At 43.7% G+C, this 14,301-nt stretch overlaps 1 protein-coding gene across 1 annotated transcript in view; it reads left to right on the top strand.

The window, feature by feature from the left end:
- The first annotated feature begins 2,008 nt into the window (after positions 1-2,008).
- Positions 2,009-14,301, top strand: part of Chrm2 (cholinergic receptor muscarinic 2) — a 125,065-nt gene continuing 112,772 nt past the window's right edge. Inside the window, exons 1-2 of the mRNA XM_075953487.1 lie at positions 2,009-2,134; positions 2,371-2,518. The gene's annotated coding sequence lies outside the window, so the exon portion shown is untranslated. The remainder of the gene's footprint in view (positions 2,135-2,370; positions 2,519-14,301) is intronic.

Here is a 14,301-nt window from a genome sequence, read left to right on the forward strand (position 1 = left end):
CTGAAAGTACTGTTTCTGTCTGCAGCTCCTCACAAAAGCCAGATGTGTTTGTGAACCTTTGCTGGCTATTGTCTTCCCTTCTTGGAATAGGTAGAATCCTATTAGGAAGAAAGCGTGCATGATGGGAAACAAAATCAGAACCAGAGTATTAATGAACAAATGCCTGGATTGTCTTTTTTGTTGCTGCTCAGGAATGTATCATTCCTTTTCCCCCAACTTCAGTGTGTGTGTGTGTGTGTGTGTGTGTGCGCGCGCGCGCGTACAGGCATGCACACATATCCATTCAAAAAACCTCAGGTACATTATGACAATGTGGCTTTCTGAAGCCTTTTTAGATGTAATGGCAGACAGAATGATTGTGAACTGATTTTCAAGAGTACCCAACAGAGAAAATAATGAAAAATTCAGATATTTACTGCCAGATACCCAATGCTGGTGGAGGTTGGGGGCAAAGTTGAACCGAATTGCCTTTCTCAAACAAGACTCTTGTGGCATGCCTGTATGGACACGGAGGGCAGAGACATGGCATTGCCGTTCTTTATTCCAGGGTAGCTTTGATCAAGCAAAATTGAATTTGTGTCAGGGCCTGCTCAGACACAGCAATAGGATTTTCATTTATCAGTGAATTTGTATTAGAGTATAATTCATCGTCTTAATGGGGAACCTGTGTATAAGAGCTCCATGTTCATGTTTCTTCTCAAAGATGAAAAACTTAGAAAAGGAACTGTGGTTTCCTTATCCTGCGTGCCCTTTAACACCCCACAAAGGCCAGGGCAACAAAAACTGAGCTGCATTTCCCACTGGGCATATTAAATAGCAATTTCTCTGTCTCAGTCATCACAAAGCAGACGCGTCCCATTCTTTGTCATCTAGTTTAAGGTCGCAGCTGTTTGTTCTTTAATTCTATTTGGAAACCATGTAACATCATATTTATGTAACGCATATTCATGCCATCATATGCAGTATACACTATCAAAAGTAAATATTGTCCTCCACCATGCATCAAACAGGGCCCGTACTTTAAAATCCTGGGTAAATCTTTGGAAGGAATTAAAATAAATTAATTAAATAATTAAAATAAAGGAAAACAAAAATTAGTCCATGCTCTAAACACAGGAAGTTCATATCTTTTATTTTCCTCAGAGACATCTTACCCCCCTCCCCCAGTTAAAAGCTTCACGAGCACTCTGTAGCCTACGACTGGCCATTAATAGGCAGAAAACATAGGCACAGGCCTTATTTGTAAAATAAAAAAAAGTAAAGACAGATAAATAAATACCTATTTCTCCCTAAAACATTACTCAACATCAAAGAAATAAACAAGCTGAACAGTTCGCCCTGACTGTAAAGTATGCTGCGTTTGTTCTAGCGTTTCCCCACCTGGAAATACACGGGGCTTGTGTCTTCTGCAATCAACAAGCCTTCTTCCCAACGTGCCCTGTCACCTTTGCAGCAACCGGGCACTTGCTGGCATGGGACCTAGGGGTGCTGGTGGTGATTGCAAAGGTTGTGGTGTAGAAAATGCAGACGGAGAGCTGGGCTCTGGGGACACGGACATGGAGAGATGCAGAAAAGAGCTGGGAGAAAAAGCTGTCATATTTGCTCGCAAGAACCGCCAAATCAGAGCGCAGAGAAGATTTCATTGGAGGAGCCCCTTCAACGGCAACTAATCCTGTCAGATAGAAAGAAAATTGTAAATGTTCTCTCCAGAAACTGTCCGCCCATTGCAGCTAATCGAACACAAACGCACAAATAGAGACACCACTCTCGCTCTCTTGCTACACACAGCGGGTGAGGGCGCAGAGACCCGTTCTGGGGAGGAGGCACGAGGGAGCACACACACACACACACACACACACACACACACACACACGCACACGCGCGCGCGCACACACAAACACTTACTTGCTCGCACACACGCACACGACAGCCTGCGGGCTTGGCCAGAGCCCTGAAGTCGCAGATCCTACTAGGAAATCGCCAGAGGCGCTGGGAGAAGTGGAAGAGTGCGGCTCACAGACTCTAATTACTACTTCCCCGATACTCGTGTGAAGAAATGAAGCCCGCCCAGCTCTTCGCCGTATCCAAGTCTCCTTTCTGTTTCGGTGTCCACAGTCATCTCCCTGAAAGCCAGGTTTGAAAGTCTTATTTATCTGTCTTTAGGGGGGTGTGATGTTCAAGGTGGCGCGCAGAGGCAAATTAACTCCAGTCTGAACAGCCCATTGGGTCCCAGTCTGGCCAAGCTGCAGGACGGATGTGAGGTGCCCCACAGCTATCCGGGAGTTTGGGGGTCTGCAGTCTCCCCGTTTCCCTCGTCCCACCCGTCTAAGTGCCGCGGCGACAACTAATCTTTCGCTTTTCTCTTGCAAGATCCAAGGAGAAGGAGAGCGTGTGGCCAGCTGCGGACTCTAAGCTGTGCAGCTCGCGCCGGAGCGGGTCCAACTTGAGCCCGCCAAAGGCTCCTCGCTCCGGCCAGACTCCACCAGATCGCAGCCACGGGCGACTAAGTCAGCTACAGGTAAAGACAATGCCACACCGAGGGGTTCTTTGATTGCTCACACCAAGGGCCCTGGTACCTTGCAGTTTCTCCCTATCACCCGACTCTGGCCGCAGAGGGGTTGGGTCTGGAGGAATTTTTGGTGGTCTCCGCAAACACGGTCCCCGTGCCGGTTGTCTAAAGGAAACTTTAGCTTCTGGGGCTTGCAGGAGGGGACACGTACCTTGGCGGGTCTGAAAGGGGGGCGCAGCTGAGCCAGGGGAACCTTTGAGGTCGCCAAGTCTAGGGGAATGTGACGAAAACTGCCTGTGAGCGGCGCTACCTTAGCATGTCTGGGTCTTTGAGCTTGACATCCGACCCTTCTCCTCTTCATCCGACCGCCCTCCCCAAGAAGCTGCTTTGGGGAAGGCAAAGAGAGCTCAGTCTCTCTGGCCACTCAGTCCCCTTAGCTCTGTGCCCCTAGAGCGCACTGCGTTTAGGGTGGAGGCCGCTCGGGTTCCCACTCCACACTGTCCTCTGACTCCGCCTTGGGAGAGAGCCTTCGCATGAGAGAGACAGGTTTGCGGCTGCGGTCGATCCACGGACCTCGGCCAAAGGGCAGGGAGAATAAGGTTCTAGGGAAGGGTCCAGAAGGGATCGGGGACTCCTCTGCAAGCCAGTTCTCCTCCGCACAAGGTTGATTGTCCACTGTGGCTGAGGAAAGGAGCCCCAGTTCAGAGCTGTTGGGGTCTCAGACTCTGAGGGACCTTGGCCACTCAACTCATGGTGGGTACTGGACCACTCTGCAGGGCATAGATAGGGGACATTGTGCCGCAAATGACCTTTACTGTTTGCACCTGCGGAGCTGGGCTATCACCACTAACTTGTGGCTCTGGGAGCCTGTGAGGTGTGGTCCAAACCCAGTGGCAGACAGAAAACACAGGAATTCCACCTGTGCGCTCCACCCTTCCGTGTCCCTGGAGTGTCGCTAGCTGAGTAGGAAGGGAGGCTAGCTTAGCAGAGCGTTCCAGGGGTAAGAATTCGCCCAAATTGTCGACATCTACGGGGGTGAGGGGGCACAGTCTGCCTCTGTCCTCCGACATAGACATCACATGCCTTCCCCCTTTCTATCTCTGTCCTTCTGCTCCCTGGAGGCTCTTTAGAGCCACAAAATAGTCCAAGAGAGGGTCGACCGGTCTTTCAGCCCCTTTCTGTGATGCAGACTCAGGAGCTTGTGTGCGTATACCCGCGGAGAGAAGCGCTCGCTGCCAAGAGGCGGGAGGAGGGCAGAGAAATGGAAGTAAACGCTTAAGGCAAGTAGAAATGCCCGCTGACACATCACCCGGGCTGCCCTCTCTTGTCCTTGTGTCACTTCACGGTCCCTCCTTACTGCTCCAAATCTTCCCGTGGGGTGGGGGTAGGGACGAAAGGAGCCGGTTAAATCTTTTCCCCTCGCTCCTATGCTCGAGGTTCGCAATCTCCCACGCTGACCTTACGTTCCTCTCTACTTCTTTCCTTTTTGTCTAGTTTTGCTTTCCTTGCTTTTTCTTTTAGCTGGGTGGCGGTGGGTATATGGAAATCTTGTGGTGTTCAGTCCCTCCAGTCACAAGCAGCTAGAGCGACACAAACCCACATTCCAATGCTCAGCCATGCAGGTTTTAGAGCTCCAGTGCCCAGCCACCGTTGGGCATTCCCCCAGCATCTGCAGCCTTGGCCATCTTTGCTGAGGCTTATGTCTTGGTCCAGCTAAGTGGCCAAGTTGTGGCCACTCCCTGGAGAAACCCTAGGGCAATCAGACAGATCTTGGCAATTTGATGTGTGTGTGTGTGTGGGGGGGGGGTAGGGAGGCTGTGCTGTGGTAGTTGAAAAGGTGAGCGCTTCTGAGGTGTAGTGAGAGGCAGTTTTCCTGTTCCAACACTGGGTTCCTTGCTCCAGACCAACTAGTTGCAGATTTTTTTCCAACCTGCGCAGAATAAATAGATAGCAGAGTGCCAGAGTAGGTCTGCCCTGTCCTGTCATTCTCTTCCTTGCAACTGGTCCATTCCTGTAATCAGTCTTCCCTCTAAGCATCAGCTGAGCTCCTAAACTCCAGGTTAACCGACGCTGGGTGGTGGGGCAAAGGCTTTCATAACGTTTTCTGCAATTAGGTGCATAAGCATAAGCTGCCTTGATAAGCATACGGGTGGATGGATGTTCATGTTTTCATTGCTGAGCAATAACGGGGAGGTTGATCCACTTAAACCCTTCACAGCCCCTGGGTCGTCTTGAGGAATATTGCAAAGACACTAATGGTTGTAAAGATGACCAGTCGATTTAGCCAACGCACAGTTCCATTCTGAAAACTGTATTGGGTTGCAATTTGAGACTGTGGTCAAATGAATGGAAGAACTTTGTGCCAACAATGTCGCAGTCTTGCCTTAGGAAAAAGACTGAGGAAGTCACATGAAAGCCAGAGGAGTTCTGATTGTCATGCTGTGTTGAGGATTTGGCAATGCAATTGACAAATCACTTCTCATCCATTCTCTAGACTTTCTGAGATGATATAATATTGGCAAATACATTCAAAAAATACGAAATAGACACCTTAAAGCCTGGGGCCCTCTGCCCAAGTTTGTCTATTGCTTGGGAGTTCGGTGAATAGAGTGGAGTGTCCACTATAGAGGAAAGTTGAGGTGTCGGACCCAAAAGAAGGAGAAGGCTGTCTGCCAGATGTTTTGTCATCCTGTAAAAGGAGAGATGATGTGTGCTTATGTAAGTGTGCCTGAGGCTGCCTGGAGGGGAACTGGAGGAAGAAAATAAGTGGATTGCAATATCCCGATCATAGTTCAAGTGCATGAGAACCCAGAAAACATGTTTGAAGCTCTCAAATGACTTCAGAGGTAGCCGTGGAAGAGATTAACAGTTAAAATATACTTGAAAACCTTCCTGCAATGAGCTCCCATGGGCAACCAATTTGTGTGTGTAGGGGGATAAACTGTTTTCTTTTCTTTTTTTTAAAAAAAAAGTTTCTCTAAAAGTGACATTATATTATTCTTTTCCCAAACAGCACCCCCCCACACACCACTGTCTCAGTCAGTCAATGGGACACATTCTTATTCTGAGAGGATGGTTTCCCGAATCTTATCTAGAGTAGAGTGCCCTCAGGACCAAGGGTGGTGGAGGGCTTCAGCATCTTTAGAAGTGGCTAGCCTGCTGTTTGGCAGAAGAAAATGGAAGGTGTGCCTGCTCAGGAGTCAATGCAGAGCAAGCTGTCTGATGGGAAGGTGTGTGTCTCTTAGGCCCGCAGCAACGAATAAAGTAGAAGAAGGTGTAGAAGAATAAGAGAATTTAGAAAAAGGAAACATAAGGGCAGGGACCTCCGAACATGACCTTAATAGAACGTGGTTCAGCATCCACTCCTGACATGGTCTTGGTACCTCACTGTGTGAAACAATGTTCCCAAGTATCTACCTATCTAAGTATCCAGAGACCTTTCTCCATCTGATTTTAGCATGTCTTTTAACTCTTTTATTCGGTAAGATGAAGACTGGCAAACAACAGAGTTCCCTCGAAGGACTGGTTTTCTTCATAACAATTGCTTGCTCTGATACATTATTTTGGATGTCCATGCTGTATTCCCTCAAGGACTCATATGCCTTAAACCCTGTTAATATCCCCCTTGTGGCCATTAACACCATCTTTATCATTTGTTCCCACTCTGTTTTCTTAGGCTCATCGAGCAGATGTTCCAACCTCTTTTATTAGAGGCCAGTAGGCAAGCGTACTGTCTGCACCTCCTAGGTTCTGCTCGGTTGTCTTCTTGTGTGATAATATGTACATCACGTATGCCTGCATGGTCCTCTGTGTGTGTGTTTTGGAGACAGAGAGGGGGGAAGGAGGGGGTGTCAATCATGGGAAGCAGGTCATCTTTCCTTAGGCACTTTCAAACTTTAGGCTAAATCCCTGGCTACTTTCCTAAGCAGCTTACATGCATTATATTATCGGTTTTGCTACAAATCCCTACAATTTTAAATAGTGTCAAGCTCATACCAGGAGCTTAATAAATCTTTTTTGAATGAGTAAATATATGAGTCCATTTTCTCACTGCAAAAATTCTAAAACATAGGTGCTATATTTCTTGATTTTTACAGGAATGGGAACCCACAATCACAGAGACCCAGTGATGATCCAAAATTAAAAAGCTAGTATGTTGCAACCCCAAGATGCCAATGCAGCCAGTTGGACTCTTGTGTTATCATTCTGATACTGTACCAACTGACTATGTACAGAGACATTCTGTGGTTTGCCTGTGTTTGGGGATACAGCATTGTGATATCAAGTTTGCAATCATGTTCCCTCCATCCGTTTAATTCAACTCTGCCTTTTCTGATTAGATCCCCTATATCCCAGCAAAAAAGAATCCATGCCAACTAGATTCTTAGTTGGCATGACATGCTTATTCTACTTAGTTAGTTATTATCCCTGGTGGAAGAAAGCAAAGGCATGAAGATTACCAGGCGTCTTGCCAGGTGCCACATCCACCTCTCAGCTAAAAAGCAAGAGAACAAAATAGAATTCTAATGGCTTCCAGTTGAACTCATGACAGGCAGATAAATAGAATCCCCCAAAGGGAAACATCTAAGTAACATCTAAGTACTTCACGACTTCTAGCTGTCTCTTCCTTGTATTATGGTGAATGGATTTCTCTCTACTACCTTTTTCCCCTTTTTGACACTCAGGTTCTAAATTTCAATGGTTTCTTTTAATTTCATTCAGACTTTATTGTCGACCTCTGCTTTGCAAGGGAATGTGGCTTTGTGAGCTGCTATCAGCTGGGGAGGAGGAAGAGGAGAAGCCTTGTAGCTTTTATGCCATCTATTCTTGTCTTCATTTTCTTTTTCTCACATGCCCAAGTTCCTTTTATACTATGACCTAAATATACAATCATTTTAGCTGCTGCTGTTACCATGGTAATGTTTCATGGTAGATAAGGGTATACTATAGTTTCTGTCATTAGTAGTGGAGTTCTTTCCCCCCAAACCTTCTCCCTCTAGCCCAGCTGACTATGCCTAATGATGCCCTCTGGTGTTCAAAGGTGGGAAGCGCATTGGTTTGTTTATGAGTAGCTCGTTGTTTAACGCTTAGGAGGCCCTTTAATTTCAACCTGAAAACGGGCATAGGTATAATAAGGTTTAATTAGTATAGTTTAAACAATGATATTTTAATAACACTTCTTGTTTTTTTTAAGTATGTTGAATGCTTTTTACAATGTGGAGTTTTAGAAAGTTCTGGTTAAAGGAGATAGACCTACTGTACCCTGGTATGCTTAAGATAACTGTGAACTCTTCTTATGGGAGACAGAGAGCCTGCACGGAAGTATTTTTAGAGGAGAATCTAGTAGATTGTTCTGCATGCTTTGGTCTTTGAATGTAAAAATGGAAAGTCTTATGTCTTTAGCTTGGGGAGAGTTTCTCGCTGGACATGTTATTCTTACTCTACAAAGAGCACATTTTTATTAGTCGCACACGACCCAACAAACTGATATGCTGAGGGCGTGTTTTCCTTCTCTCTTACTCCAATTCCTCAGCTTCTACTTTAGTTCCAAGGCAAACCAGTGTGCTCTCTGGTACTTCTCCAGAACCTCTCCCCAAATCTCCATTGGCAGAGGATTTTCAGACGTTTGTCATGATGTTTTGAACTGGTCTTTCGTTCTCCAATCTCCTCTTCTCACTGTCAGTGTGCCCTTTTTATAATGCAAATCACAACATGTCATTCTCTGTCTTTCATCACTGATACAGTGTGTTCTTCATCGCTGATACAGTATGTCCTCCATCACTGATACATTGAGTCCTCTCACTGATACAGTGAGTCCTCCACCACTGATAGAGTGAGTCCTTCTATCAGTGAATTAACCTGAGTCCTTTATCACTGATTCGGTAAGACCTCCATCACTGATACAGTGAGTCCTCCATCACTGATACAGTGAGTCCTCCATCACTGATACAGTGAGTCCTCCATCACTGATACAGTGAGTCCTTTATCACTGATACAGTGAGTCCTTTATCACTGATACAGTGAGTCCTTTATCACTGATACAGTGAGTCCACCATCACTGATACAGTGAGTCCTCCATCACTGATACAGTGAGTCCTTTATCACTGATACAGTGAGTCCTTTATCACTGATACAGTGAGTCCTCCATCACTGACACACTGAGTCCTTTATCACTGATACAGTGAGTCCTCCATCACTGATACAGTGAGTCCTCCATCACTGATACAGTGAGTCCTCCATCACTGATACAGTGAGTCCTTTATCACTGATACAGTGAGTCCTTTATCACTGATACAGTGAGTCCTTTATCACTGATACAGTGAGTCCACCATCACTGATACAGTGAGTCCTCCATCACTGATACAGTGAGTCCTTTATCACTGATACAGTGAGTCCTCCATCACTGATACAGTGAGTCCACCATCACTGACACACTGAGTCCTTTATCACTGATACAGTGAGTCCTTTATCACTGATACAGTGAGTCCTCCATCACTGACACACTGAGTCCTTTATCACTGATACAGTGAGTCCTTTATCACTGATACAGTGAGTCCTTTATCACTGATACAGTGAGTCCACCATCACTGATACAGTGAGTCCTCCATCACTGATACAGTGAGTCCTTTATCACTGATACAGTGAGTCCTTTATCACTGATACAGTGAGTCCTTTATCACTGATACAGTGAGTCCTCCATCACTGATACAGTGAGTCCTCCATCACTGACACAGTGAGTCCTTTATCACTGACACAGTGAGTCCTTTATCACGGATACAATGATTTCTTCCATCACTGACAATAGCTTTTTCCCCAGCTGCATGTTTGCTTGCCATTTCTTCACCTCTAGTCTGCAGAGACAGAACAAACAGCAGCTTAGTATCCTGACCCAATCAGAGTAAATGCTAAATAAATATTAGCCAATATGTTCTTTCTCTTCATTTCTTTCTTCCTCTCCTCTTTCTTCCCTTTCATTTATCACTGGTATTATTTTTATTACAATAAACAGTGACAAGTAACCAGTTTTTTATTTATATTCAGAACCAATATAATAATGATATGTCATTGTTTGATGTTTTGTATTCATAATAATATGTCTTAGAGGAGAAAATCATGTGTTATTATTTTAAAGCAATCCATGGATCTGCATAAGTGATTTTCTTGGATTTTGAACTAAATTATTTACAAAGTGGAGGTACTTACAAATTTAGCTAATTTAATCTGGTACTTACCATAAAACAAGAATTAGATCTCAAAATTTCAAATTAAGAAAAATAGAAGAATAGTGGACATATTTATTAGTGATGAAAAGCATGGATTTATAATATATTAGTAATAAGAAGCTTTGATTTTTATACTTAATCTTAGGCAAAAGGCTGAGAAGTGATGAGACAGGATTTTTTTAAATAGCTAACTGACTTTCTAACAAAAATTTTGCATAGATGTTTATAACTCCATGAATATTCATAGTTCCTTTCTATTTTATTGTATAAAAATCTCCCTAGGCTACACACTAGTTTAGGTTCAGATGTCTAGTATATGGAACAATAGTGCAACTGTATCTGTATGTTTAAGATAAATGAAAATGGATATTTGAAGTTGGGATAGGGGTGGTGTTCTGTTTTCTTCGGGCTCAGGAAGGCAGGACATCTGTTTTGGAGGCTAAGACGTTTGCCCTTGGGTGGTGACCTCTACACACACAGACAAAGAAGTTTCCAGTAGTCGGCATGCATAGTTGGGGCTTTGAATGACAGGATTCCACGAACTGGCTAAATCCCCACTCTCTCCTGTGGCTTTTTAGAGAGAGTCACCCATAGGTTGAATGCCTAGTATACTCGGTTCTTCTTGAAGGGATTATGAGCAAACAGGCAACACTCCCGGGAACATAGATCTTTAACAGGCACCTGGTGAACAAGAGTGAAACACAATTTAATTTATAGTAAAAGCGTACTTTAGAACTTACCAAAAACTGAAAAGAAAAAAAAAACAAACAGAATACTCAGCCCTGAAATGTGTCTATAGGAAAGTTTTGCCTCCTCTCAAGATCCCAACAGAGCGATCAGTCAGCGTGGTCTGAAACCTTTTCCTGAGCAGATAGCAGTGTAAGGGAGGAACAGCAAGTCAGCACAGCCGTGGGTGGTGGTGCCTGTCTACTGCACACCTGTTCACCTACACGCAGCTCAGTTACATCCCCGTATCTTCGTCCTTAGAGTTAGCTCTGGGCTGGGAAGGGCTGAGTACTTGGTTCCCTTTGTAAGCCTTGTTTCAGTTTCTTCCCCTTCTCACCGATGGCTTCTCAGACCACCTAAGCTGTCTCATGCTACCCTCTTTACAGTCCCTTGTCTAGGTTGTCACTGGGAAACAAATGAACAAGCAACCACTCTTCTTTCTCTCCCAGCCTCGCAAGGCCGAATTAGTAAGAGTGAGGGAATTGTCTTCAGTGTTAACAGTGTACATCTATCTGTTACAGATACTCACCCACTGTGATGATCCCAAGGGGCAGACATAGAGATGAACATTCCTGATGCTATCATTCACTCTTAGTCAAGAAGCTGGTTTCTCTGCTTTAACAAAGCAGATACGTTTTTCCTTAACAAAAAAATAAATAAAGAAATAAACCAGAGGAAGAAGTGGGCCTCTTATCTCCTGATTAATTAATTACTCAGGGTCTCTTTCCTAGGGGTGAGTTAGATAGCTAAAGAATAACCCGAAGACTATTTTTTCTACATTTCATAAATGCTAAGCATAGAATAATTTGATTTGTAGTGGTAATAAAATGTATTGTATGCACAATTCATGAACTAGATGGCATTTCTGTACCTTTCTTGACTTTGTTTCAAGGGGAAAAGGCCTTCTGCCTCAACCCACTTGCAATAAGTAAAATTTCCTTCTTGTTCCCTAAATGAATTCTTTGTACTGAAATATTTGGTTTTATTTTATCAAGAAGAAAAAGAGTAGCCTCAAGGGGCCAAAGTATGCTTTCCAGATAGATCCCTTGTTTGCTTTGTCCTCAAATTTACTTTTCCCCCAAACTCTGTCAATGAAGTTAGCAGCTATGTATTTATATGTAAACCTTAGTAGCATAGATCTCTTCTCCTGTATACTGAGTCCTGAGGGTACTGAAGGAGGGGGGTCATGGACAACAAAGGCTTAAATCCTGTAGTCACAAGTGGGTAGACACGAAGTCCCAGTGCAGTTTCCTTTTTAAATCACCATGATTGTTTTCTGTGACTAAGTGCTTATATACTATTGAATGATTCTGATTTGTGAGCAAGACATTCCTCTGTGACAACGATAATGACCAGCTCCCCCATACCAAAGAAAGCAGAGCAAGACCTGAAGTGAGAATTTCTGTGCCATGCTTCTACAAAATTCTACAGTTTTTGCCATTGCTTTGGGTATATTGTTCCTATGCCTCAGGTCTACCCTTCCTAGTACGTGCTTCTTGCATTTTCTTTATAAACTTAATAGGAACTGGGAATTTTTTGACACTGAACAACTTGGTTTAAGTCTGAATCTGAGGTTATTTTCATCAACACCACATCTAAGAGAAAACATGACCTCCAAAGCCTTGTTTGCTTTGCTCAGCTGTGCAGCAGGAGCCTTTTAAAGGAGGCCACCCCGTTCGAGAATTTGGCACCTTATAAAAACAGGGACCAAGAGAAAGAGAAGAAAAAAAATGCAGAGGTACGCCTCTCTTGCAATCACCGCTCAGGAAATTAACTTATGGAAAAGACAGAGCTCTCCTTAGGGGAGTGAGTGTGGGGTGAGGCTCAGAACCACTGTGTTTTCCAGTAGCCTGGAGGAGGCCAATTTGTCCACCTCCTATCTGGAAGTGGTGGAGCATGAAAAACCCCTCGGGAGCTCTTTTGAGACACGGAGGTGAGAGATATTTCTGAGAAAACTTTTGGGTATAGAAGTCTTTAGGCACGAAATAGTTCACGGCTATTTATCAAAGGTGTGTGGTAAAATCAGGCAGTGTGACGATGCTATTCTTTATTTCTGTCTATGTCATACAGCCACTCCCACAGTCTTTCACTATGAAGCAATTGCTCTTATTTAATGTTGACTTCTGCATTGCATATACACAAACAAAAGGCCAAAGGAACTCATTGTTGGGAGGAGTAAAAGTAATCAATAGACAAATTCTCTCCTTGGTTATGCATCCATTGTTAATTCTTAACTATTTATACACCCTAAGACTCCTGAGAATCATTACTGCCTATTGGCAAATGTTAATACTAGCTAGTTTTTGGTACAATTAATTGAAATTTCACACTCTCCTATTTCCATACCTATCAATATTTTTACGTACTGACACCTCTAATCAAGGATTATCTTTCACAAGGAACTGCCAACAGGGCCCTAATTAATTAAGGTGATAATTGCTCCCCTTTCCCTTGCAGCTTGTTTGTTATATAACACATTCTGCAGGAAACTCACGGCCTCAGCATTTCTTTTTAAATGCTCCCACTTCATGAAGATTCTTCAACTTCTATCTCTGCAAGAGGTTTTAATTTTAATTAATTTTATTTTTTAATAGTAAAAAGGTCATATTTCTTCTCCAGTGAGTTTTCTTATGTAAACAAATAAAATGGCATATTTCCTTGTTGGAGTGTCTGTGTTAAATCTCACGGCTTGTTTCCATAACAGAGAGGTGTTGTCAGACATCTCTCCTTTGATGTCTTGTTTAGTTTCTTTATCACAATGTATGTATCCATGGTCCTTTCTTCTTGGGTCTGTTTTCTGTTCCGCAATGCTCAGCTAGTAGATTTCTTCAACAACAGTATATGAGGTTTATTAGGGTTTCGGGGTTGGTGTGGTACCATCATTTCTGTAGACATGAGATCTAGATTAGACTTCGCAATTGGCACCCCTGTTGCCCTATTCCTTAATAGATATCGCTCCTGCACCTTTGTATTGGCCCTCCTTGGTCCTTGCTTCAGAAACAAGTGATGGTGACTCTAAATCCATGAGACAGTTTCCCTAAATCCTCAGAATCCGTGAAATCCCCGTACTATACACTGGTTAGGTTTTCTACAGGTTGTAGGATCCCATTTGTTTCTTTGTATTAACTTGCCGTGATTGATTTCTTTCGCTCGCAGCAAACACTTACTTAACGACATTTATAAATAACTATTCATCCCAAATCTACATGGTCTTACTTTATTTTTCTAGTATAATTGAAACGAGACCAAAACCCAACAAGTCAGTCATCTAAAACTCAAATTGTTCTTCTCCCCCTTACAGTGTAGAATCTTCTTCTTGCTCCTTTAGGTTTTTTGCATGACATTATGTTTTGAAACAGTTTGAATTCATGAACCTAGAGTGAAAAAATACATAGTGTTCTCCCAGATTTCCAACCCTATATGCCCAAGGGTTCTCCACACAGCAAACATACTCTGGAGAGTGACAGCGTTATCATCTGACTGGGTCTATCGCTTACATTAGACATCCTTCTTGGTGGTGTTTATTGTATGCACTTGAACACGCAGATACTGATGCATGCACGGTGAGACATTATCACGAAGAATGCTTCCATTCCTATGAAAATCTGCAAAACGCCGTTCCCGACTGCTGATCATCACTCATTTGCTCTTCTTTCTGTCCCCACAGTTTTGCCTTTTCCAGAATATCGAATCAGCGGGATCCTTCAATAGCTTCCTTTACCTCACAGTAGGCGTTCACCTTTTCGTCCACCACATTTCACTATTAGGTAGCCATTTGTTTTCAGACCTGAATAAGATTCTGCTGTGCCGGGTATTTCTGGGACTTAAAGCTTTTTCCCTTGT

This window comes from Microtus pennsylvanicus, chromosome 19 (assembly GCF_037038515.1).
Source record: "Microtus pennsylvanicus isolate mMicPen1 chromosome 19, mMicPen1.hap1, whole genome shotgun sequence".
NCBI classification, from domain to species: Eukaryota; Metazoa; Chordata; class Mammalia; order Rodentia; family Cricetidae; genus Microtus; species Microtus pennsylvanicus.